Here is a 26,273-nt window from a genome sequence, read left to right as displayed (position 1 = left end):
TTTTCACATCTGTATCTTTAGGGTAAATACCCAGGAGTGCAATTGCAGGGTCATAGGGAAGTTCTATTTTTAATTTCTTGAGGAATCTCCACACTGTTCTGCAAAGAGGCTGCACCAACTTGCATTCCCACCAACAGTGGAAGAGGGTTCCCCTTTCTCCACCTCCCCTCCAACACATGTTGTTTCCTGTCTTGCTAATTTTGGCCATGTAGCGCACCTGTTCCTGATTAAAACGCTTCAAAATATAGGGATAGAGGAAACATTCCTGAACTTCAACAAACCTATCTATGAAATACCCACAGCAAATATCATCCTCAATGGGAAAAAGCTTGCAGCTTTCCCTTTGAGATCAGGAACAAGACAAGGATGCCCACTTTCACCACTCTTGTTCAACATAGTATTAGAAGTCCTAGCAACAGCAATCAGACAACAAAGAGAAATAAAAGGTATCCAAATTGGCAATGAAGAAGTCAAACTCTCTCTATTCACAGATGACATGATTCTTTATATGGAAAACCCAAAAGACTCCACCCCTGATCTACTAGAACTCATACAGCAATTCAGCAACGTGGCAGGATACAAAGTCAATGTGCAGAAATCAGTGGGTTTCTTATACACTAACAATGAAAATACAGAAAGGGAAATTAGAGAATCAGTTCTATTTACTATAGCACCAAGAACCATAAGATACCTGGGAATAAACCTAAGCAAAGAGGTAAAGGATCTATACTTGAGGAACTACAGAACACTCATGAAAGAAATTGAAGAAGACACAAAAAGATGGAAGAAGCTTTTGATTTTGATGAAGTCCCAAAAGTTCATTTTTGCTTTTGTTTCCTTTGCCTTTGGAGACATACCTTGAAAGAAATTGCTGTGGCTGATATCGAAGAGATTACTGCCCATATTCTCCTCTAGGATTCCTGTCTCACATTGAGGTCTTTTATCCATTTTTTTATCTTTGTGTACGGTGTAAGAGAACGGTCCAGTTTCATTCTTCTACATATAGCTGCCCAGTTTCCCCAGCACCATTTATTGAAGAGACTATCTTTTTTTCCACTGTATATTTTTTGCTGTTTTGTCGAAGATTATTTGCCCATAGAGTTGAGGGTCCATATCTGGGCTCTCTACTCTGTTCTACTGGTCTATCTGTCTGTTTTAATGCCAGTACTGTGCTGTCTTGGTGATCACAGCTTTGTAGTAAAGCTTGAAATCAGGTAACGTGATGCCCCCTCCCGTTTTATTTTTGTTTTTTTAACATTTCCTTAGCTATCCTTTTTCTCTATATGTTTGTCCTCCAGATCACTAATTCTATCTTCTATCTCAGTTGCCCTAGCTTTTAGAGAATTTAGATTAGTTTGGAACTCGTTAAGAACATTGTGAACATCATCCCTTGTGGCTTTCACTTCTGCCCTAATCAATCCCATTTTATCATCCATAGCTTTCTCAAACCTAGCTATTGCCTGGATAATTATTAGCCTAAATTCCCTTTCCGACATATTGTCTATGTCCATACCCATTAGCTCTGTTGCAGAAGGCCCAGTCTCTGAATTTTTCTTCTGTTGGGCATTCCTCCTCCTAGTCATTTTGGGAGAGATGGCTGAATGGATGTGTAGCTGAATGTATGCTTCTTAGCAATCAAGAGTCCCCACCCAAAAGAAAGAAAAAAGAAAAAAAAAAAAAGAGACAGGAAAAAAAGGATAAAATGAAAGAGAATGCCCAGCCCAAGGTAAAATTTATGAAATATACAAAAATGGACAAACAAAAAGACCAACAAAAGTAGATGACAAGAGAAAAAAATATAAAAACAAAAAAAGAGAACCTCGTCAAAAGGAACCCAAACTATAAGATTTATATACTACCAGGACAAAAACAAATACACAGAAACACTGGTAGGAGAAAAAGATGGAAGAGTGGTTATAAATTCTCAGTGTGGGTGAGGAAGGTTATTTTGATTCTTCCTGGATGTATCTTGATATCTTTGTTAAAGGACTCAACTTTCCTAAGATAAAGGGGGATTAAAGACTAGTTTACCTATAGGTGTAGCATTGATTGGGGAAAAGGGATTACTTTGATGCTTAACTCTATATGAATATTTTAAAAAAAGAATAAACTAAAATAAAATTTAAAAAATTAAACACAAGTATATGTATCAAAAAGTTCAGGTTAGAAGGTTATTATGGTATTTGATGTATTGGACATCTCACTGTGATGGTAAATAGGTTAAAAAGTTATATATTTTTAAAAATGAACCAGAATTGTGGGAATGAATTAAAAATAAAAGTTTTATCTATGAAGTAGTGGTGGTTGTCTTCTTGTCTTTTTTTTTTTTTTTTTTGGTCGTCTTTCTCAGGGAGGGGCCTGCTGCATGGGTTTTCAGGCAATGTCCCTAAAGTTAAGTCCTCCTGCCCCCATCAAGGGGGTGGTCTCTGAGGAAACTGGTTTTTTAGTTTTTTGTTCTCTGGAGGTTTTTTTGTTCATTTGTTTTCTCTCCCCTTGACAGCTTTTGATGGTTTTTGGAGGTCTAGAGGAAAGCAAACTGCATCCAGACCTCCCTCACAGAGAGAAGCCTCAGTCTGTTCCCCTCTGGGTGCTCCAGAGCACATAAATTCCCCCTCGGCCACTGGCAGAGCACCTCAATCATGGTCTCTGGGGTCACAGAACTCCTGCTTGTACCCCAAACCTCGATAGCTGTGGCTGTCTGGGTAGCTCAGGACCGTCAGGGAGGTCCCAAGCAGGGAGAGCACAATGAGATTTTCCCACTGGCTCGGGCTGGGAGTGCTTAGATTCTCTGTGGTCCAAGAGAGTTCCGGCTGGTGCCTGCATGCATCTCTCTCTGGGGTGTGTGTGGGGCGCGACTCAGACTCTGGTAGCCGGGGCACACATGTAAAGTATGAAAGGCTGTGCCAGCCTGCACACACCTCTCAGTGGGGGGGGCATTGTGGGGTGCAACTCAGGCTCTGGTAGTGTGCAGCCTGGAGAGTGCAAAGGCTGTGGTTCCACTGGCTGGCAAAGCTCCCTCACTCTCATGGGAACTACCACCCAGACGCTCTCAGGTGTGCTGGCAGCTCAGGGACCAAGACGGGGCTTCTCCACTGCACTCTCTCTGGCTCAGTGCCAGGGGTGGCTGTCTTCGGTCCAGGGACTTAAGCCCCTGTCCCTGTCCCTAATCACACAATTTCCCTCCACGCTCCTTTGCTCTTTTTGAGTGCTTTCAACCAGACTCCAAGTTAATGCTGTTTCCCAGTCGCAGGGCACTCTCATATTGGGGTATTATTTTCCAGTGGGCTGCTTCTTTTGGCCCCCCCTTTTATCTTCTGATATCAGTCCAATGTTCCCTCTCTGCTTTATCTGACCCCTGGCATCTTCTGCCCCCGTAAAGATCCAGAAGTGTATAATTCTAATCTCAGGCTGATTTCATGGGTGATCAGAGTTCGTTGGTAGGTAATCAGCTCACTTAAGGGTACAGGTTGAAACGGCGCCTCCTCCTAGTTTCCTGCCATCTTGTTGAAAAGACATTTGGCTTTCTTGCTACATGGAGACTATTTGGTATGAAAGAGTCAGTCTAAAAAATGATTAACACTAACATGCATGCTATGTTGTAATGACAGAGTCCCATGACCTCTCCTGCATCTTTAAGGTTCAGCTAAATGCCACTCACGTCTTTGTACACCAGTTCTTCCCCTTGGATGCCCATAGGCTGCTACTGTACTGATCATGTTTCTGTAAGACTTTCTACTTTACTGGGAGACTGAAATCAATCCGAGGCAAATATCCTATTATAGTTGTTCACGAATCAATTATCCTAAAGGAAATCACTTATGGAAGACTTGAAACACTAGCATCATACCATTTAAAAATGCCCATTTTTTTCTTTTCATTGAAATTCAAATTTTTGTTAACATATAGTTTTCATTTCAGGAGTAGAATTTCATGATTATCCATCATGTGGTATCCATGTTTCCCTTCCAGTCTTCCCATCCTTTGTATTATGTGGGGTGTGTGTGTGTGTGTGTGTGTGTGTGTGTGTGTGTGTATCTGGGCATGTTTGTGTGTGTCCATGTATGTCCACTAAGTTATGGACTTATTATCCCATAGAAGCCATCGAGCCAGTGGAAGGTTCATTAAGGAGATGAGCCAGGGAGCATGAGCTGACACTCTAACCCAGCTGTGCAGGGGATTTGCAACAAGGGTGTTAGGCACCAAGCTCACAACTGAGGTTTCCATTGAGTTCCTATTTCCTACTGTTCTTTGGGTGTGTGATTGCAGGAGCCAAGCATTTGTAAGGCTTTGCAAATGTCCTCAAATACACTGAAATCTCTCATGGCTTCTCTGCTTCAGCCGGAAATGACCTCAGCACTGACAGATGTTACTTGCACTATCTTGCATGGGCCCTCTCATTCCTTAGAATCTAATCTGTGGGCTGACCAGGACCACACGAGCTTTCTAGGTGCATTGCACATCAGTGCTAGGCCTCATAAGCTCTGAAGTGCCCCTATAACTACCCGGCTTTATGAAGCCATGGAGGCTTCCTTCTAATGTTTTGGCTGTCTGGAGGATCTCTGTGGACTCTGATAACTACCAATCATGGATTCAGATGCAGAAACACCTTTGCTCTTTAATGACCCTGTGGCTAAGAGATAAGTGCAGGTCAGTAGCCCAGAACATCAACAGTGGGACCTAGGCCTTGGTTCACATTGTGACCTTTCCATGTAGGAAGTCAAGAGCTAGGGCCATTCATGTCGGCTCCATCTCTGGTCATGGAAAGGAATACTGAAACATTCCCCAGATACAAATGCAGAGGAGGAGGATGAGTCAATGTAGGCAAAACATGCACGTGAGGAGTATTTTCATTTTTCTCTTTAGAAAGCCAACCCTTGCACAGTACTGGTTAAGTGAGATAGAGCTCCTGAGGGAACACGCACACACATACACCCCCATACACTCGTGCAGTCATGTTTACAGTCATGCTGCATAGACTCATACATAGACAGCCTTCCACCCTCATACCAAAAAATCACACCTAATTTAATGACTTCCTTCTAGAGTCTATGGAACATGGTTATAGTTTTCACAATAGAGGTGGTTTATATCACTTCCCTTTACCCACATTGTCTGTGGGAACCTGGACCCTGTGAAGGAATAAAAATACATCAATGTGGTTGCACTGATTGTAAAAAAAAAGGTCCTGTCCCCACATAGGAAGTTATTCCTAGGGGGAACTTGAGGGGAAGCTAGTAGAAATTTTCTGTATTATCAGTTCAACCTTTATGTCATGTAAACCTCTTCCAAATCCTGTCCATTAAGTTTTAAAGGTTTAAAACAGTGACTCAGGGAGAGATCTCTATCTCCCTATATTCCAGATTCAGATAAGTTCTAAGATTTACCTAGAGATGTTGTTTCCTTTTTTAAATTAAAAAAAAAATTTTTTTAGTGTTCAAAGATTTGTTTATGCACCATACCCAGTGCTCCATGCACTGGGTGCATGCAATATGTGCCTTCTTTAATATCCACCACCAGGCTCAACCATACCCCCACCCCTCCCTTCCAAAACCCTCAGGTTGTTTCTCAGAGCCCATAGTCTCTGATGCTTTGTCTCCCCCTCCAATTTCCCCCAATTCACTTTTCTTTGTTGTTTCCTGTAAGACTGAACCGGACTTTGAGTTCAATACTACCACTAGTTGACTTAGTAAATTTAAATTTGTACACATGAAATTACAGAAAAATGTGCCATCACATTTTTTTTTTTTTTTGCTTTCTCATTAGCATAAGTTACTTAGTGAGAGAGAGAGAGAGAGTATTCTGGATCAACATAATGAAGAAATTTCCACAATAACTTCTTTTGGCTTATTAGGGGGTTGGACCCTATTGTGGGGCCAGAAGCAGCCTTGTCTGGTCTGTCTATTGATGATAGGTGATTTTCCTGAGTTGGCTGGAACATTGTCTTCTGTGTCCTCCAGATACAATCCTGGGAAAGAGGTAACAGAGAAGATGGCTGTTGGCAAATTACAGGCAGAAGACCAGAGGGAAATTTGTCATACTTTATACATGGTTCAGTCCTCTGATGCCTTCTTCCTCAGCTGCCCAGCAGAGACTCATGGATCAAAGTGGGAGTTATGAAGATGGTACAGAGTGTGTGCACTTAAAACCCCACACCAAACAGGTTTTATGGGAAAATACATTTCTTTAGCTGAGACACTAGAGAAATGCCACACAGCACAGTGAGCATATGTGATTGCCTAGGTTCACATTCCACTTCAGAGGAACATGTCCCTCAGAGATTACGGGGACACCCCTATACCTCAGTTCCCTCATCTAGGATGTGGAAATGAGGCAACAACTTACTTGGCCCAAGTAAAGCCATAAGGAAAGGAAAGGACTGGTGCTTGACCATTGTTCTGTAAGTGTCCAGCTTTTAAATGACTAGAGAATGAGCTGGACAGTTGGTAATGGGTGATGCCAGGTAGGGAAGTTGGATGGCTCCACAGCAAGGGAAGATTGAAGCTTAGTGCTTAGCCTTGTCCTTAGCCATGGGACCTATCTTTCCCATGGCTAAGGACACAGCTCATGGGGAATATGTATTATGGTCTGCTATGATCTCACATCAGCAATGTTAACATGGTAGCAAGCAGGGATCCTCACCCATGTTTTACAGTGAAGCTGTTGGAAAATTCATCAGAATTGTTGAAACTTAGGGAAGTTAAAATGTGAGGAGCAGAATAAACTTGCCCAGAGTAGCCACAGTGATGAATGATGGATCTGGAGCAGGAATGTAGTTAGATCCAGGGCATGGGAATCCCTGACCACCTGAGACCTGCCTGGGGCTCTTGTTAAAATGCCCCAGACCCCTGAACCATGATTCTCTTCAGTTTATCCATGCATCTTGCCCCAAGCTTTCTATGGCATAGGGTGGGTGCCCTGGAAGAAGCATCTGACCAGAGAAAAATCCAAATCTTAACTCAGACTTATAACTCTATGAATCAGTCCCTGACTCCAGAATGGTGTAATGAATTAAATCTGTGATTCTCAGAGACTTGCTTTTGATCTGGCAAAGGTCTGAGGGGCTTCAACTAAGGCCTGGCCAAGAGCAGGCCTGGCTACCCTGGCTCGGCCCGCATCTACCTGCCCCTTCTGTCCTCCTACATATCCTGTCCCGAGTCTCAGTATTGCTCATCCTCTCCAGATCACACAATGGCAGGGAAAAAGCTCGTTCCTCCTTTTGGAAGATTCCACAGCTTGGAGATCCCACCCCTGGACTCTGAGAACATCAGGCAGAATATTCATTCCAATGACATTGTCCCTTCTCACCAACAGTCTTCAGCATCACTCAAACAGCCAACGAATGTGTCCACAGTAGCCCACAAAATTCCATAAGAATTTCCAGTTTCATTCCTTATGAAAACCCCTGTGTTCAGACTGCTAATAATTGCCCTCAAATTCTGATATGTGCTGGTCACAGTAATTTTCCTCTAACTCTCCAAAAGTAATGACTATTGCTGCAGTGGCAACATCCTCCTGATCCATTGAAGGCAGTATGGTGTGTTTCTGTGTGTTCTTTGTAAGAATGTGTACCACACTGGTAATTGGAAATAGAACATTTTCCTAAATATCAGGAGAGTAAAAGCAGTCAACTTGATAGAAGAATGACAAACATACAAACAGTAATGCGAAAATTATAAAATACATTAAGGTAACCCCATAGACGACTGGGAGGGTGCAAAAAAAAAAAGTTAAGTATATCTTAGTGAGAGTTACCTAGTCCATTTGATGAAACAGCCTTTAGAACATGAATATGTACATACCGATAGAACAACAATCCAGATTTCCCATCGTAGGAAGCCTCTTCACTTATTACTACTCAGCTTCCTCTCAGTGCAGAGAGTGACAGTTGAAATGAAGGGCACAGGATATATCATAACATTCCCATGGTGACGGGTCATTTTACACCTTTCCAAGTGATTGTGCCTCTACACAGTATGGGTCCAGGTGCTGTGCTCAGTGTCTGTCTCCATATTCATTTGTGGCCTTAGGAAGACAGATTTGTTTCACAAACCGATCCCAAGTCCACATATTGTTATTCTGTTTAACAAGTTCTGTGAGAGAAAATATCCTGCAAGCCAAATAGAGCTGACAGAGAAAATTTCACTATGATTCACAGAGTAAAGCTAGCATGTGGAGAATAAAGAGAAGATTCCTTCTTGGTCTAAAACACCATTTACACCCATTTTCTCTATTCCTGAGCTACCAGACATTTCTAGAACAAACAATAAAAATTACTTGCAGAGGATGAAAATAAGCAATAGTAGAATATTGAATTTTAAATGTCATATTTTCTTTGTTTCAGCATATGATTTTTGAATTATAGATATTTTCTTACTCTCTGTTGATGTACATTTATTTTTCCTCCTGTACACAGTAAATCTATGCTTTAGGTTATCTCATTTGTGTGAATTCCCTGAACATCTTCCCTTGTCTCTCTGCATATGGAAGAATGGTTATTCTCTGAGTAATGAAGAAAAAAGAATATGTGTTCACCAGCAGGTTGGTTGAAAACACATAATTGGTGCTTTCCTAAACATCTTTCAGATAAGCAACACTCTGGGATTATATGTGTGCTCTGGCTCCTAATCCTAAACTTAATCATACCCCTTCTGATCCTGTGGCTGTGAAAATTTGCCAAGGAAGTCATGTGCCCAGCCCCCAACCAAATTATGAGTGAGCATGATCATATAAAGAAGAGAGTGTTATCAATTTAAAGCACATTTCTCAGTGGAAAGAAGGCTAGGTTGTGGAGAAAGGAGAACCCTCTTACACTGTTGGTGGGAATGGGAGATGGCACAACCACTTTGGAAAACATTATGCAAGTTCCTCAAAAAGCTACAACCAGAGCTACACTATGACCCAGCAATCACACTACTGGGTATTTACACCAAAGATACAGAGATACTGAAAAGAAGGGCCACATGCTCTGCAATGCCCATAGCAACAATGTCTATGAAAGCCAAACAGTAGAAGGAGTGGAGATGCCCTTCAAGAGAATGGGTAAAGAAGATGTGGTCCATATATACAATGGAATATTACTCAGCCATTAGAGAAGATTAATACCCAACACTTGCACCAACATGGATGGAACTGGAGAAGATTATGTTAAATGAAGCAGAGAGACAATCATCTTGTGGTTTCACTTGTTCGTGGAACATAAGGAGTAGGATGGAGGACATTAGGAGAAGGAAGGGGAAAATGAAAAGAGGGAAACCATGGGTGGAGAAGAACTATAAGAGATAATGGACTCTGGGAAATAATCTGTGGATTTTAGGGGTGGGGGGAGTGGGTGTATCGGTGAGCCCATATGGGTGATGGGTATTAAGAAGAGCACATATTGCATGGAGCACTGGGTGTTATACACAAACAATGAACCGTGGAACACTATATAAAAAACTAATGCTGTGCTGTAGGGTGAGTAAGAAAAAAAAATAATAATGAGGTCTTTCCAAAATTAAAAAAAAAAGTCAGGCTGAAAGGGTTGAAAGAACCACTGTCTAGGGGCGCCTGGGTGGCTCAGTGGGTTAAAGCCTCTGCTTTCGGCTCAGGTCATGATCCCAGGGTCCTGGAATGGAGCCCCACATCGGGCTCTCTGCTCAGCAGGGAGCCTGCTTCCTCCTCTCTCTCTGTCTGCCTCTCTACCTACTTGTGATCTCTGTCTGTCAAATAAATAAATAAATCTTAAAAAAAAAAAGAACCACTGTCTTTTATGCTACATTGAAGAAATGTAATCAACACCCCCCCCACACACACACACACAAAAAAGGAAGGAAAGGGAAAGAAATGGTAACAAGTTTTAAAATTTCTTCATGCACATACTAGTTTAAAACATTGCCACTAGCAAGATTACCACTCCAAAATCTGTGATATATGACATATCTCTCTGGACAGGGCCAAGGCAAGTCAACATAGGTTGGCCTCCTGCCTCCATCACTATGTGGTTCCTGAAGAGTACACAGGTTTAACAGGTCTTTGAGAATGATGATAAGAGCATGAAACTCATCATCTACCTTAAGTGTTGCTCTGTCAAGGAATCTTATCCTCCACTCATACTTTAAGTTGCATGATTGGGATACCCCTAGAAATTTCTGCACTTTTTCCATTAAACAGTGCACATGCTTTATCTACTAAGGGATTTGTGAACAGGGTGTCTGGAGATCAATTTCCCCTTCAGACTTGGAGCTTAGCAGTGAATGAGGTCAAACTTATTTGGTTCCTTCCAGCTCTTTGCTCACCTGAAGGGTGATGGGTCATACTAAAGTAGCATAATGCTGTCTCCAGGCACAAGTCCATGTATCCTCCTACCCTCAAATCTAAATTCCTAAATCTCTCACAAGAAAATGCTTTCTTCTTAAAGTGGGCAGCATAATGGAACCAGCAACAAACATGATTCAACTGAAGAGAATCCATGTAGACACTTCCTCCATTCTCATAGACTTGGGTTTCTATGTATTTGCCCACAGGAATCTCAATGTTTTGGATTTGTGGATGCAGCTGCAGGCCTGGTTGGGGATGTGGAGTAGTTTCTGTCACAAGGACCCATTTCCGTTCTCATTTGGGAGAGTGGTGAAGGGAGCACACTGTGGTAAGTTTCCCTCTCAGGTTCCAACATTTGCATTTGTTCTGCAGGGTACAGTGAGGCCCTGAAGAATCTGAGCATGATAAGAATGTGGACTGAGCAGCTACCACCACATTCCTGCTGAACAAAGGAAGGCAAAGGGAAGCAACAGGTAAGAGGAAATATAATCTTACACTTTTAGCTTGAGGAATTCTAATCAATGAGAAATAGTCAATCTAAAAAGGGGCAAACGCCAAAATGTCTGCTGGTTTTAATGATGGAGTCACATGCCCCATGGCTGCTTGAGGTCCAACTAAATTGCAACTATATGTTTCACTTTTCTAAGACTTTTCCAAAGACCATGAAGCACTTGAGCAGAAGTAAAAAATAATCAGCTATGAAGAAACTCCAAAGCCCAGTCAGGGTGACTTGTCATTTCATACCCTCAGACATCTCTCATCCAAAAGACAGATAAGCATTGGTGAGGATGTGGAGAAATTAGAGCCCTTACACACTGTGAGCAGGAACAAAAAAGGGCATAGTAATTTGGGCAAGAGTGTTGCAGAAATTTAAATAGTACAACCCAGGTACCACGTGACCCAACAACTCCTAGGCATATACCTAGAAGAAATGAAAGCATATGGCCACACAAAACCTTACCCATGAATGTTCCTAGCAGCATTATTCATAATCATCCCAAAGTGAAATCAACCCAAATGTTCTTCCACTGAGAACAAACTGTGTAGTATTTATACAGTGGAATACTGATCAGCCAAATAAAAGACAGGAAGAACCCACTCATGCTACAACATCGATGGACCTTCAAAACATTAGCATGTTGTATATGCTACATAATGTAGCTCAGCGAAAGCAAACTGAACCAAAACAAACCAAAACAAAACAAACTCCACCAGTTCTTAGGAAAGGTTTTGAATGGAGTGATTGAACCTCTGAATAAGAAATTAGACTCACATTTCTTACGGTTCCACCTACAAAGGTGACATGAAAAATGATACAGCCTAGGTAATGATGTATCTTTTGAAGGCATCCATTTTTGAGAGCAACAATATTAAGACATAGATCCTATGCAATCACGAAGTGTTAGATCTTCCAGAATCCCAGAGAAAAAACTTGGAATTCAGATTCCATTGCATAGGCACTGCACTGAGTCCTCCTTGTAATGGGAGCATCAAAAGGGATGCTATGACACATAGTGAAAAGTTCAAAGCATGCAATGTTTCACAAGGCTATTTGTCATAGAGAACAAAGTGGTGGTTATTGAAGTGGAGCTGAGTTGAGGGAAGGGCAAACTGTGTGAAGGGAATTTAGAGTACCCTGATCCTGATGAGCAAGGAATAATGCATCAAATTATACTGGAATTAAGAGAGAAAAATGAAATTACCCTGGAATTAAGGGAATATACTGGAGTTAAGAGAAGAAAATGTAATAACATAAAGTGAAATCAAACCAGAGAACATTTAAAAAAATCTGAAAGGTGATTTGTTGGCCCTGGATCCATCTAAAGTATCCAGGATGTAGCAGACATTGATATGGATCAGGGCAACCAGCAGGCAAAGTCACAAATAATTGTAAAAACTTCAATATTGTGTGCAGTGAGAGTTCACGGGCATGTGTCTATGAAATTTTATCAGATGAAAGTGTACCTTCCACAAGTATTCAAAAACACATAGAGAATTTAGGCCCTTGTCAGAAAGGTAGGTGGCTACACCTCAACCACAACTCAACAGAATGACAGGGATAGGAACTCCAAACAAAGAAAAATCCCAGACACAGTGGCCTCTCCTGCAGCTCTAATAGATATGAATCTAAGCCACATATCAGAAATGGACTTTAATATAGCAGTTATGAAGACAATAGTCAGACTGGAGAAAACTATTAATGGCAACATAGATTCATTAAGGGCAGAAGTGAGAGCAGACTTGGCAGAACTTAAAAATGCTATCAGTGAGATCCAATCTCATCTAGATACTCTAACATTTAGGGTAAATGAGGCAGAACAACAAATTAGTGATCTTGAAGACAAACAGATAGAAAAGAAGGAGCAGGAACAAACAGTTTAGAATCCTTGAAAACAGATTTAGTGACATGAATGACAGCATGAAACATTCCACTCTCAGAATTTTGGGGATCCTTGAGGGGCTGGAGAGAGAAAGTGGAATAGAAGATATATTTGACCAAATCTTAGCCAAGAACTACCCTAATCTAGTGAAAGAAACAAGCAATCATGTCCTAGTGACAGAGAGGACACCCCTCAAGATCAATGAGGGCAGACCAAGGCCCAGGCATGTAATGATAAAACTCACAAATCTTAGAACCAAGGAAACCATTTTAGAGGGCAGTTAGTGGGGAGAGATTCCTTATGTATAGAGGGAGGAAAATCAGGATAACATCAGACCTGTCCACAGAAACCTGGCAAGCCAGAAAAGGCTGGTAAGACATAGTCAGGTTACTAAATTAGAAGAATAGTCAGTCAAGACAAGTCAGACAAGACAAGACAAGTCAGTCAATGACAAGCAAGGCTGTCATTCAGAATAGATGGAGACATAAAAAGCTTCCAGCACTGGCAGTGTCTGAAGAAATATGTGACCACTAAACTGGCTCTGCAAGAAATTTTAAGGGCAGGGGGTGTTCTATTAAAGGGGAAAGACCCCAAGAGTGACAAAGAACAGAGATATACAAAGGCAATCTGTAGAAAACAAGGACTTCACAGACAACATGACGACGATAAAATCCTATCAGTCAATAATCACTCTCAAGATGAAGGGCCTAAATGATCCCATAAAGTGGCACAGGGCTGCATATGGATAAAAAGACAGGACCCACCCATATGCTGTCTACAAGAGATGCATTTTGAACCTAAAGATACATCCACACTGAGAGTGAAGGGATGGAGAATAATCTTTCATGCTAACAGACTTCAGTAGAAAGTTTGGGTAGCAATTCTAATATAAGACAAATTAGATTTTAAGTTAAAACTATAGTTAGAGATACAGAAGGACACTATATCATCCCTAAAGGATCTATCCAACAAGAAGAGCTAACAATTGTAAATACCTATGCCCCCAACATTGGAGCAGCCAACTACATAAGCCAACTGTTAAGCAAAATAAGGAGACATATTGATAAGAATATCTCAACTGTAGAAGACCTTTACACTCCATTCTCAGCAACTGACAGATCATCTAAGCAGAAAATCAGCAAAGAAATTTAAGAGCTTTGAATGACACACTGGCACATATGGACCTCAATGATGTACACAGAACATTCCACCTTAAAACAATAGACTACTCATTCTTCTCCAGTGGACATGAAACTTACTCCAGAATAGACCATATACTGGGTCACAAATAAGGGCTCAACCAAAACCAAAAGACTGAGATTATTCCCTACATATTCTCAGACCAAACTGGAACCCAATCACAAGAAAAAGTCTGGAAGAAATTCAAACAATTGGAAACTAAAGACAACCCTGCTCAAGAATGTTTGGGTCAACCAGGAGATCAAAGAAGAACTTAATCAATTCATGGAAATCAATGCAAACAAAGACACATTGATCCAAAACCTATGTGATACAGCAGTGTCATTCCTAAAGGGGAAATACATAACCATCCATACCTCACTCAGAAAAGTAGAAAAATCCCAAATAAAAAAATTATCTTTATACATTCAAGATCTGAAGGATCAGCAACAAATTAAGCCTACCCATGCACAAGAAGGGAAATAATTAAGATTAGAGCAGAGATCAATGAATTAGAAACCAGAAACACAATAGAACATATTAACAAAACTATAAGCTGGTTCAATGAAGGAACTAATAAGATGGTTAAACCAGTGAACAGACTTACATAAAAGAAAAGATAAAGGACCCAAATTAATAAAATTATGAATGAAAGGGGAGAGATTGTGACTAACATCAAAAAAATAAATACAATTCTGAGAAATTGTTATCAATAGCTATATGACAATAAATCAAGCAACCTGGCAGAAATGATGCAATCCTAGAAACCTATAAACTATCAACACTGAAATAGAAAGAAATGAACAACCTAAATAGACCCATAGTCAGTAACGAGATTGAAACAATGACCAAAAACCTCCCCCAAAAAAGAGTCCCAGACCTAATAGATTCCTTGGGGAATTCTACCAAACATTAAAAGAAGAAATAATACCTATTCTCCCAAAGCAGTTTCAAAAAATAGAGACAGAAGGAAAACTTCCAGACTCTTTCTGTGAGTCCAGCATTACCTTGAGTCCCAAACCAGGCAAAGACCCCATCAAAAAGGAGAATTTCATACTAATATACCTGATGAATATGGACCCCAAGATTCTCAACAGGATCCTAGTTAATAGTATCCAATAGTACATTGAAAGGATTCCCCATGATGACCAGGTGGGATTTATCCCTGGGAAGAAAGGGTGATTGAATATTTGCAAGTCAATCAATGTGATAGAAAACATAAATAAGAAAGAAGAACCACATCGTCCTCTCAATTGATGCAGAAAAAGCATTTGATAAAATACAGCATCCTTTCCTAATTAAAACTCTACACAGTATAGGCATAGAGGGAACATTTCTCAACGTCCTAAAATCCATCTATGAAAAATCCACAGGGAATATTATTCTAAGTGGGGAAAAGCTGAGAGCCTTCCCATTGAGATCAGGAATATGAGAAGTATGCCCACTCTCACCACTATTGTTGGACATAGTACTAGAAGTCCTAGCAATAGCAATCAGACAACGACAACAAAATAAATAAAAAATATTCAAATTGACAAAGAAGAAGCGGAACTCTCCCTCCTCACAGAAGACATGATACTCTATGTGGAAAACCCCAAATTCTCCATCTCCAAATTACTAGGACTCATACAGCAATTCAGTAATGTGATAGGATACAAAATCAATGCACAAAAATCCGTTGCTTTCTTATACACCCACAATGAAACTGCAGAAAGAGAAATTAAAGAATTGATTCCATTTACATTAGCACCAAAAACTATAAAATATCTTGTAATAAATCTAACCAAAGAAGTAAAATATCTATACTTGAGGAACTACTGAACACTCATGAAAAAAATTGAAAAAAAAAAACATTGAAAAATTGAAAAAAACAGTCCATGCACATGGATCAGAAGGGGGTGGGATTATGGACATTGGGGAGGGTATGTGATTTGGTGATTCACAGACCTGTACCCCTGGGGATAAAAATATATGTTTATAAAAAATAAAAAATTTAAAAAAATAAATTAATTAATTAAAAAATAAAAAAAAATAAAGATACCACCTCACACCAAAAAAAAAAAAAGAAGAAGAATAAAATTACTAAATGTCTATGTTGCCCAGGAGAATCTATACTTTTAATGCCATGCCCATCAAAATACCAACAGAATTTTTCTAAAATGCTGGAACAAGCCTAATATTTGTATGGAACCAGAAAACATGCAGAATCACCAAAGAAATATTGAAAAAGAAAAGCAAAACTGTGGACATCATGTTGCCTGATTTCAAGCCATATTTCAAAGCTCTTGTCAGCAGGACAGCATGGTACTGGCACAAAAACAGACACTTAGACCAATGCAACAGAATAGAGAGCCCAGATATGGACCCTCCACTCTATGGTCAACTAATCTTCAACAAAGCAGGAAAAATATCCAATGGAAAAACAACAGTCTCTTCAATAAATAGCTCTGGGAGAATTGAACAGTTATCTACAGAAGAATGAAAATTGACAATTCTCTTACACCATACACAAAGATAAACTCAAAATGGATGAAAACCTCAACATGAGAGAGGAATCCATCCAAATCCTAGAGGAGAACATAGGCAGGAGCCTCTTTGACATCAGCCATAGCAACTTCTTACAAGACATGTCTCCAAAGGCAAGAGAAACATAAGTGAAAGTGAACTTTTGGGACTTCAAGATCAAAAGCTTCTGTGCAGCAGAGGAAACAGTCAACAAAACAAAGAGGCAATCCAAGGAATGGGAGAAGAGATATTTGAAAATATTTTCAAATATCTCTTCTCCCATTCCTTGGGACACTACAGACAAAGGGCCTGAAATCCAAGTTCTATAAGGAACTTCTCAAGTTCAACACCCTAAAAACAGATAAACAAGTCAAAAAATGAGCAGAAGACATGAACAGACACTTCTCCAAAGAAGAGATACAAATGACTAACAGATGAAAAAATTGTTCATTAACATTAGATGTCAGAGAAATTAAAATCAAAAGCACATTGAGATACCACCTTACACCAGTTAGAGTGGTGGTGGGTATTAAGGAGGGCACATATTACATGGAGCACTGGGTGTGGTGCATAAACAATGAATCTTGGAACACTGATTAAAAAAAACAAAAAAAAACAGGTAACATGATGTCCCCAGTTTTGTTTTTGTTTTTCAACATTTCCTTAGCGATTTGGGGTCTCTTCTGATTCCATACAAATTTTTGGATTATTTGCTCCAGCTCTTTGAAGAATACCAGTGGAATTTTGTTCGGAATGGCATTAGAAGTATAGATTGCTCTAGGCAGTATAGACATTTTAACAGTGTTTATTCTTCCGATCCATGGAATGGTCTTCCATCTTTTTGTGTCTTCAGTTTTTTTCATGAGTGTTCTGTAGTTCCTCAAGTACAGATCTTTTACCTTTTTGGTTAGGTTTATTCCCAGGTATCTTATGGTTCTTGGTGCTATAGTAAATGTTACCTGATTTCAAGCTTTATTACAAAGCTGTGATCACCAAGACAGCATGGTACTGGCATAAAAACAGACACATAGACCAGTGGAACAGAGTAGAGAGCCAAGATACGGACCCTCAACTCTATGGTCAATTAATCTTTGACAAAACAGGAAAAAAAATATACAGTGGAAAAAAGACAGTCTCTTCAATAAATGGTGCTGGGAAAACTGGGAAGCTATATGTGGAAGAATGAAACTCTACCATTCTCTTACACCGTACACAAAGATAAATTCAAAATGGATAAAAGACCTCAACATGAGACAGGAATCCATCAGAATCGTAGAGGAGAACATAGGCAGTAATCTCTTCGATATCAGCCACAGCAACCTCTTTCAAGATATGTCTCCAAAGGCAAAGGAAACAAAAGTGAAAATAAATTTTGGGGACTTCATCAAAATCAAAAGCTTCTGCAAAGCAAAGGAAACAGTCAAAAAAACAAAGAGGCAACCCACAGAATGGGAGAAGATATTTGCAAATGACAGTACAGAAAAAAGGTTGATATACAGGATCTATAATGAACTCCTCAAACTCAACACACACAAAACAGGCAATCATATCAAAAAATGGGCAGAAGATATGAACAGAGACTTCTCCAATGAAGACATACAAATGGCTATCAGACACATGAAAAAATGTTCATCATCACTAGCCCTCAGGGAGATTCAAATTAAAACTACATTGAGATATCACCTTACACCAGTTATAATGGCCAAAATTAACAAGACAGGAAACAACATGCGTTGGAGAGGATGTGGAGAAAGGGGAACCCTCTTCCACTGTTGGTGGGAATGCAAGTTGGTGCAGCCTCTTTGCAGAACAGTGTGGAGATTCCTCAAGAAATTAAAAATAGAACTTCCCTATGACCCTGCCATTGCACTCCTGGGTATTTACCCCAAAGATACAGATGTCGTGAAAAGAAGGGCCATCTGTACCCCAATGTTTATAGCAGCAATGGCCACGGTCGCCAAACTGTGGAAAGAACCAAGATGCCCTTCAATGGACAAATAGATAAGGAAGATGTGGTCCATATACACTATGGAGTATTATGCCTCCATCAGAAAGGATGAATACCCAACTTTTGTAGCAACATGGACGGGACTGGAAGAGATTATGCTGAGTGAAATAAGTCAAGCAGAGAAAGTCAATTATCATATGGTTTCACTTATTTGTGGAGCATAACAAATATCATGGAGGACAAGGGGTGTTAGAGAGGAGAAGGGAGTTGGGGTAAATTGAAGGGGAGGTGAATCATGAGAGACTATGGACTCTGAAAAACAATCTGAAGGGTTTGAAGTGGCAGGGGGGTGGGAGGTTGGGGTACCAGGTGGTGGGTATTATGGAGGGCATGGATTGCATGGAGCACTGGGTGTGGTGAAAAAATAATGAATACTGTTATGCTGAAAATAAATAAATTTAAAAAAACCAGAATGGCAAAGATTAACAAGTCAGGAAACAATAAATGTTGGAGAGGTTGTGAAGAAAAAGGAGCCCTCTTATACTGCTTCCGGGAATGCAAGTTGGTGCAGGCACTTTGGAAAACAGTGCCGAGATTCCTCAAAAAATTAAAAATAAAGCTACCCTATGCCCCGGCAATGGCACTATTGGGTATTTACCCCAAAGATACAGATGTAGTGAAAAGAAGGGTCATATGTATGCCAATGTTCATAGCAGCAATATCACAATAGACAAACTGTGGAAAGACCCAAATGCCCTTTAACAGAGGAACAGATAAAGGAGATGTGGTCCATATATACAATGGGATATTACTCAACCATCAGAAAGGATGAATTCCCAGCTTTTGCATCAACATGGATGGGACTGGAAGAGATTGTGCTGAATGAAATAAGTCAAGCAGAGAAAGTCAACGATCATATGGTTTCACTTACTTGTGGAACATAAGAAATAACATGGAGGACATTAGGAGAAGGAAAGGAAAAGCGAAGGGGGGGAATGGGAGTAGAAGACGAACCATGAGACTGTCGTCTCTGAGAAACAAACTGAGGGTTTTAGAGGGAAGGGTTGGAGGGATGGCTGAGCCTGGTGGTGGGTATTAAGGAGGACATATATTGCATGGAGCACTGGGTGTTACACATGAACAATTAATCTTAGAAGACTACATCAAAAACTATTGATGTATTTTTTTGTGAATAACATAATAAATATCCATATCCTTCCTCTCTAGTTTTTCCTATTAATAACAGCTTACTTGGGTGTAGTTAATTTCTTATAATGAGTGAAACAACATCAGTAATGTTTTCAGCTGAAAGTCTGAAGGATACATGAAAATCCACTCTTTGTGCTTTTTTTATTAATTTATTTTCAGCATAACAGTATTCATTATTTTTTCACCACACCCAGTGCTCCATGCAATCTGTGCCCTCTATAATACCCACCACCTGGTACCCCAACCTCCCACCCCCCTGCCACTTCAAACCCCTCAAATTGTTTTTCAGAGTCCACAGTGTCTCATGGTTCACCTCCCCTTCCAATTTACCCCAACTCCCTTTTCTTCTCTAACTCCCCATGTCCTCCATGCTTTTTGCCATGCTCCACAAATAAGTGAAACCATATGATAATTGACTCTCTCTGCTTGATTTATTTCACTCAGCATAATCTCTTTGTGCTTTTACATTCTTTTTGTTTTTCAAGTTTTTATTTAAATTCTAGTTGGTTACCACATAGTGTAATATTGGTTTAGGAGAGGAATTTAGAGATTCATCAATAACAATTGCTCATCACAACAATTGCCCCCCTTACTATCCATCAACCATTTAGTCCTTCCCCCTCTTACCTCCCCTCCAGCAACACTAAGTTTGTTCTCTATATGTAAGATTCTTGGGGAGTACCTGGGTTGTTCAGTTGATTGAGTGACTGACTCTTGATTTCCACTCAGGTCATGATCTCAGGGACATGGTCAAGCCTTGCGTTAGGGTCCTGCTCAGTGGGGGGAGTCTGCCTGAGATTCTTTCCCTCTGCACCTCTCCCCAAATGCTCTCTCTTTATATTTATAATATATAACTATAAGTATAGATAGATAGACTAGTATGGATAGTATAGATAAGTAGAATCATGGAACGCTACATCAAAAACTGATGATATATGTTGACTAACAACATAATAAAAAAGGCAAAATCCAAAAATAAGTAAATAAACCTTTAAAAAAGCATTTGTGATGGCTTGCCTCCCTTTCTTTATTTTTTCTTTCATACCCTGTGTTCATCAGTTTTGTTTGTTCATTCTCCCGTAAGAGAGAATTCATATGATATTTCTCTGATTGACTTAGTTCACTTGGGATACTACTCTATAGGTCCATACACATTGTTATGAATAGGAAAATGTCTTATTTTTATGGCTCCATAATTCCACTGTATTATATATCACTTCTTTTAAGATTTATTTGAGAGAGAGAGTGAGCGAGAGAAAAGGCATAAGCAGGGAAAGCAGTAGGCAGAAGGAGAAGCAGGCTCCTGCTGAGTATGGAGCCTGACTTGGAACTAAATCCCAGGACCCTAGGGTCAGGGTATGAGCCGAAGGATGACACTTAACCAACTGAGCCACCCTGCTGTCCCTATATCGCTTCTTTAGCCATTCATCTATTGATGGACATCTGGGCTCCTTCCATGTTTTGGCAGTGGTGGATGTTGTTGCTATAAACCTTGGGGTGTTAATGCCCCATCAAATCAATATTTGGCATCCTTTGGAAAATTATGAGTGTAATTGATGGGTCATAGTATAGTTCTCTTTTTAACTTATGGAGGAAATTCCATGATGTTTTCCAGAGTAGCTGCACCAAATTTGCATTTCCTCCAACAGTGTAAGAGTGTTCCACTTTATTCTTTATCCTTTATGCTTGTCCATGAGTAGATTTTCTCTCTCCTTACTTTTTGATTTCCTGGTCCCTTCCACAGTTTCCCATCTATTTTTTGCCTGCCACCAACATGAGAATAGAGCCGGGCAACGAGGATACAGCATGATCTGATCCTCACGGTGTTTTCTTCCTATAATAGCCGACTGGTCAGGTGGAAAGTGAAAGTGGCTGTTATCTTGGAGCCAGTCACTTGCTGAGGAGAAATCTGGGAGAAGAGAAAGGTGGGGTTGTTTTCAGGTTTCATGTTGAGAGCCCCTTGATTCCATCTTCATGCTGGGAGTGAGAATAGGGAATGTGGTGAGATAAAGGGATTTTCCAGGTAAAGAACTGTGGCCACGTTGTACAGTCCCTGGAAACAGCTGAACTTCCCTTGGGAGTTTAGGTTTGCATGCAGGACAGAGGGAGTGCCAGTATGTGAATCCATGTGCTGTGATTTTGGGTTTGATTGTCTGTATATCATGTATTGTGTTTCCCTAGATTTATGTTTCCCTACAAGTCAAAATTAATGGTGTGCATTTTCTAAAGAATAATTCCCATCTGAGGAATGGGAGAAGATATTTGCAAATGACACTACAAAGAGCTGATATCCAAATTCTGTAAAGAACTCCTCAAACTCAACACTCAAAAAGCAGATAATAACATCAAAAAATGGGCAGAAGACATAAACAGACACTTCTCCAAAGAAGGCATACAAATGGATAATAGACATGAAAAAATGTTCATCATGATTAGCCATCTGGGAAATTCAATTCAAAATAACATTGAGATATCACCTTATACCAGTTAGAATGGCCAAAATTAACAAGACAGGAAACAACAGGTGTTAGAGAGGATGTGAAGAAAGGGGAACCCTCTTACACTGTTGGTGGAAATGCAAGTTGGTGCAGACACTTTGGAAAACAGTGTGGAGATTCCTTAAGAAATTAAAAATATAGCGACCCTATGACTGGGCAATTACACTACTGGGTATTTATCCCAAAGACGCAGATGTAGTGAAAAGAAGGGCCATCTGCACCTCAATGTTCATAGCAGCAATGGCCACAGTCACCAAACTCTGGAGAGCCAAGATGTCCTTCAACAGATGAATGGATAAAGAAGATATGGTCCATATATACAATGGAATATCATGCTTCCATAAGAAAGGATGGATACCCAACTTTTAGATCAACATGGACGAGACTAGAGGAGATTATGCTGAGTGAAATAAGTCAAGTAGAGTAAGTCAATGATCATATGGTTTCAATTACTTGTGGATCATAAGGAGTAACATGGAAAGCCATTAGGAGAAGGAGAGGAGAAGTGAATTGGAGGAAATCAGAGGGGGAGACAAATCATGAGAGACTGTGGACCCTGAGAAACAAACTGAGGGTTTTGGAGGATGGGTTGGAGGTTAGGTGAGCCTGGTGTTTAGAGGAGCTAAAAACAAAATAAAATATAGGATAGCTCTATTTTTCATTTCATTCATTCTACAGAACCTCTTTGTTTTGTAGACTGTTTCCTTTGCTGTGCAGATTTTGATATTTTTAAAAAAATATTTATTTATTTGATAGAGAGAGAGATCACAAGTAGGCAGAGAGGTGGACAGAGAGAGAGAGAGGAGGAATCAGGATCCCTGCTGAGCAGAGAGCCCGATGTGGGTTCGATCCCAGGACCCTGAGATCATGACCTGAGCGGAAGGCAGAGGCTTAACCCACTGAGTCACCCAGGCATCCCAAAGATTTTGATCTCAATAAAGTCCCAAAATGTTCATTTACTGCTGGGAAAAATTAACAGCATGAAAGAGTTTAGCAGAAAGAGTAGCTTTTGGGGGATATTTACTATTTGAAGGAAAGGAGCAGTAACCACTCGAAGGGATAGAGAGCTAAGACTTCTCCCTTCATCCAGAAACAGGAACTGGTTGAATAGAGGTGCTGAGCCTCGGGTCACCAAGGAGGATTTAGGGGTGGTGTCTGTCTTGGCTATCATCACAACCAGGCCTTCACAATTCTATCATCCTCGCTCACCTGTATGCATTTGTCTGTCTCGGGGGGTGGGTGTAGGAAGCTCACTTGTCTTACCTCCTAGGTGCTTAAATCTAGTGGCAGAGGGCACAGCCCAACTGTGTGTCTGTCAAGGCCTTTGTCCACAAGCTCTTGATAAAAGCAGACAAATCTGATCTAAAGCCTGACATGCAGAAATCTTCACTCAGGAGTTGCATCTTGGAGGTCAGGATAGCCCAGGCTTTCACAGACTCACATGATCTAAGTCACCAAGGTCAGCCCCGGGTTGGGACTCCAGCCACAAGCCCACAGTCTGTGAGTGATCACCCTTAGCCAGTTCTGGCAAGAGTCTGCGCAGGTAAAGGTCTTGCTGGCAGACCTGGGCTAAGCTCTTTCCTCCATAGCCTCTAAAATTGGAGCCTGTGCTCAAACAGGTCAGGAAAGAGGAACAGAAGAGCACACCGTTAACTGAATGCAGTCCCACATCTCTTGTTGCTCTCGCAGGTACAGCTAATGCGCGCCTGCATCTCTGGGCTCCCGGACTTGCCGGGTTGCTTAGGGATATGCGAACCGGGCTCCCAGGACGAGGGGCCAGGGGCTCGGCCTCCCCACCCCACCCAACCAGCTCCTCGCTGCAGGGGCGCCCTTGCTCCACTCCCTGCGGGGGGCCTGACCCAGCAGGTTGCTCCAGGTCTCCACAGCACTCTCTCATCCACCCAGGGCCTCAAGGGTTGGGGGCTCCCGTGGGAGTCCTCATCACTCTAGGTCCATGGTGCCGGCCGTTCAGGGCCCCCATGGTGTCTACCCCTCAATCCCCACCTTCCAAACCTGTTTGTCTCTGGAGAAGGCACGGCCTCCCTTACTGCTCGCAGCAACTGCCCAAGGCCTGGGACAATCTCCATCGGACCAGCCAGCACCCTAACAGCATTCAGTCAGCACCCCAACGGTATCCAGTCAATCCCAACGGACCCTGGCCAATCCCCACCAGTTGCCAGTCAGCCCCCCAAAGGCCTCCAGCCAATCCCCAACAGCCCCCAGCCAGTGCCCAACGGCTCCCAGCCAACCTGTGGTGACCCCTGGTCAGCCTCCAACAGACCTCAACGACCCTACATTCCAATCTTAACCTACTCTCTGGATGGGGTGGGGCTGGGAGGGCTCCCTAGAAGACGCTGTGTTTGAGGGGAAAGAAGGATGAGGAGGAGCTGACAAAGAGGGTCTTCAGGGTATTGTAGGCTGAGGGGAGGAGGGTGCCTGGAGAAGTCGTAATTGGGGGACGACCTCTCTGCTTTTCTATTATGCAGCTGGAGCTTAGAACAGGGGGGAAGGACAGGGGAGAGGGCAATGCTAGGTAGGAGAGTGGAAGGGAGATCAGGAGGCCTCCACGCTGAAATGGAGAGGGTTGAACAGTGCAGTCAGATGTGTGGTGTAGAAGTCCTGGGAACAGGGAAGACAATGGATGAAGTTCTCAGGCAAGCCTGGGGCAGGAAGCTGGTTGGAGATTTTGTGGGTGACCTAGGTAAGAGAGAAGTTGGCCTAAGCTAGAAAATGGCCTTTCAGGTGAGAACTATGGACTTGTTTTTAAAGCTACAAACAAGAACCTAAGTCACACAAAGCAGGAAAGAATATCCAATGGAAAAAAAGATAGTGTCTTCAACAAATGGTATTGGGAAAATTCGACAGCCACATGCAGAAGAATGAAACTGGACAATTTTCTTTACATTTATATTATATTATATATATATATATATATATATATATATATAAAATATACACACATACACATACATACAATGGAACACTACTCAGCCATCAAAAAATGAAATCTTGCCATTTGCAATGATGTAGATGGAACTAGAGGGTATTGTGCTAAATGACATATATCAGTCAAAGAAAGACAATTATCATATGATCTTGTAAGTTAAATTTAAAAGACAAAACAGAGGATCATGGGGAAAGGGAGGGAAGAATAAAACAAGTCAGGGAGACAAACCATAAGAGATTTTTAAAAAAGATTTTATTTATTTATTTGACAGACAGAGATCACAAGTAGAGAGGCAGGCAGAGAGAGAGGAGGAAGCAGGCTCTCTGCTCAGCAGAGAGCCCAGTGCGGGACTGGATCCCAGGACCCTGGGATCATGACCTGAGCTGAAGGCAGAGGCTTTAACCTACTGAGACACCCAGGCGCCCCCATAAGAGATTTTTAAAAAAGATTTTATTAATTTATATTAGAGAGAGAGGGGCAGCCCTACATGGGGCTCAATCCCATGACCCTGGGATCATGACCTGAGCGTAGGGCAGATGATTAACCAATTGAGACACCCAAATGTCCCAAGAGACTCTTCCCTAGGAAGCAAACTGAGGGTTGCTGGAGGGGTGGAGGGTAGAGGGATGGATTAATGGGACGATGGGCAGTAAGGAAGGGGACATGATGTAATGAGCACTGGGTATTATATAAGTCACTGAACTCTATCTCTGAAACTAATAACACACTATACGTTAATTAATTGAATTTAAAATAATAACTAGGAAACCATAAAAATATTAAACAATCCTGTCATCAGAAAAAAAAAAAAACCCTAAGTCACAGACTAGGCAGGATGGTGGGAGCAGGTCTGTGAAGACAGTGGACCAAGGGTGAAGGTGACTGAGTTGCCCTTGCCCCTAACTAAGACGGGGAAGCATCAGTAACAGGAGGGGGATGCAAGGTTCAATTTTGGAATGTTTTGTTTATAAGCAGAGATCTCCTGGGCCCATCCAGGATTCACAGGGAGAGGACATGGGGGTCAGTATAGACTGGATTCACCAACATATACTGGAACTAGTGGATGATATCAGAAAGCTGGGCTCAGAAATTCGTGGACAGTCGATCCAATGTCCAGATAAAGGGAGAGAAAGTTCGCAGGAGGCTGAGGCGGCCAGGGTGGGAGAAGATGAAGAAAATCAAACATAAAGGTATTTTAAAAGCTGATGGAAAAAAATCAACTTTGGAATGAAGTTTGGAATAAACAGTGGGCAGTACTCATGAAAACTGAAATATAATTCCACTTTTCAGTATCTACCACGAAACCATGG

The 26,273-nt window shown here is 41.2% G+C and overlaps 1 protein-coding gene across 6 annotated transcripts in view; it reads left to right on the top strand.

The window, feature by feature from the left end:
* Positions 1–26,273, top strand: part of LOC132011641 (cytosolic 10-formyltetrahydrofolate dehydrogenase-like) — a 123,503-nt gene that overhangs the window by 76,897 nt on the left and 20,333 nt on the right. For 4 of the 6 annotated variants that reach the window (XR_009402423.1, XR_009402424.1, XR_009402422.1 and 1 more), the window contains one exon: positions 10,669–10,769. The gene's annotated coding sequence lies outside the window, so the exon portion shown is untranslated. The other 2 variants (XM_059390504.1, XM_059390502.1) reach the window with 2 other exon arrangements.

The sequence above is a fragment of the Mustela nigripes genome, chromosome 2, assembly GCF_022355385.1.
Source record: "Mustela nigripes isolate SB6536 chromosome 2, MUSNIG.SB6536, whole genome shotgun sequence".
In the NCBI taxonomy this organism is placed as follows: domain Eukaryota; kingdom Metazoa; phylum Chordata; class Mammalia; order Carnivora; family Mustelidae; genus Mustela; species Mustela nigripes.
This window is presented reverse-complemented; position numbering and strand designations above follow the sequence as displayed.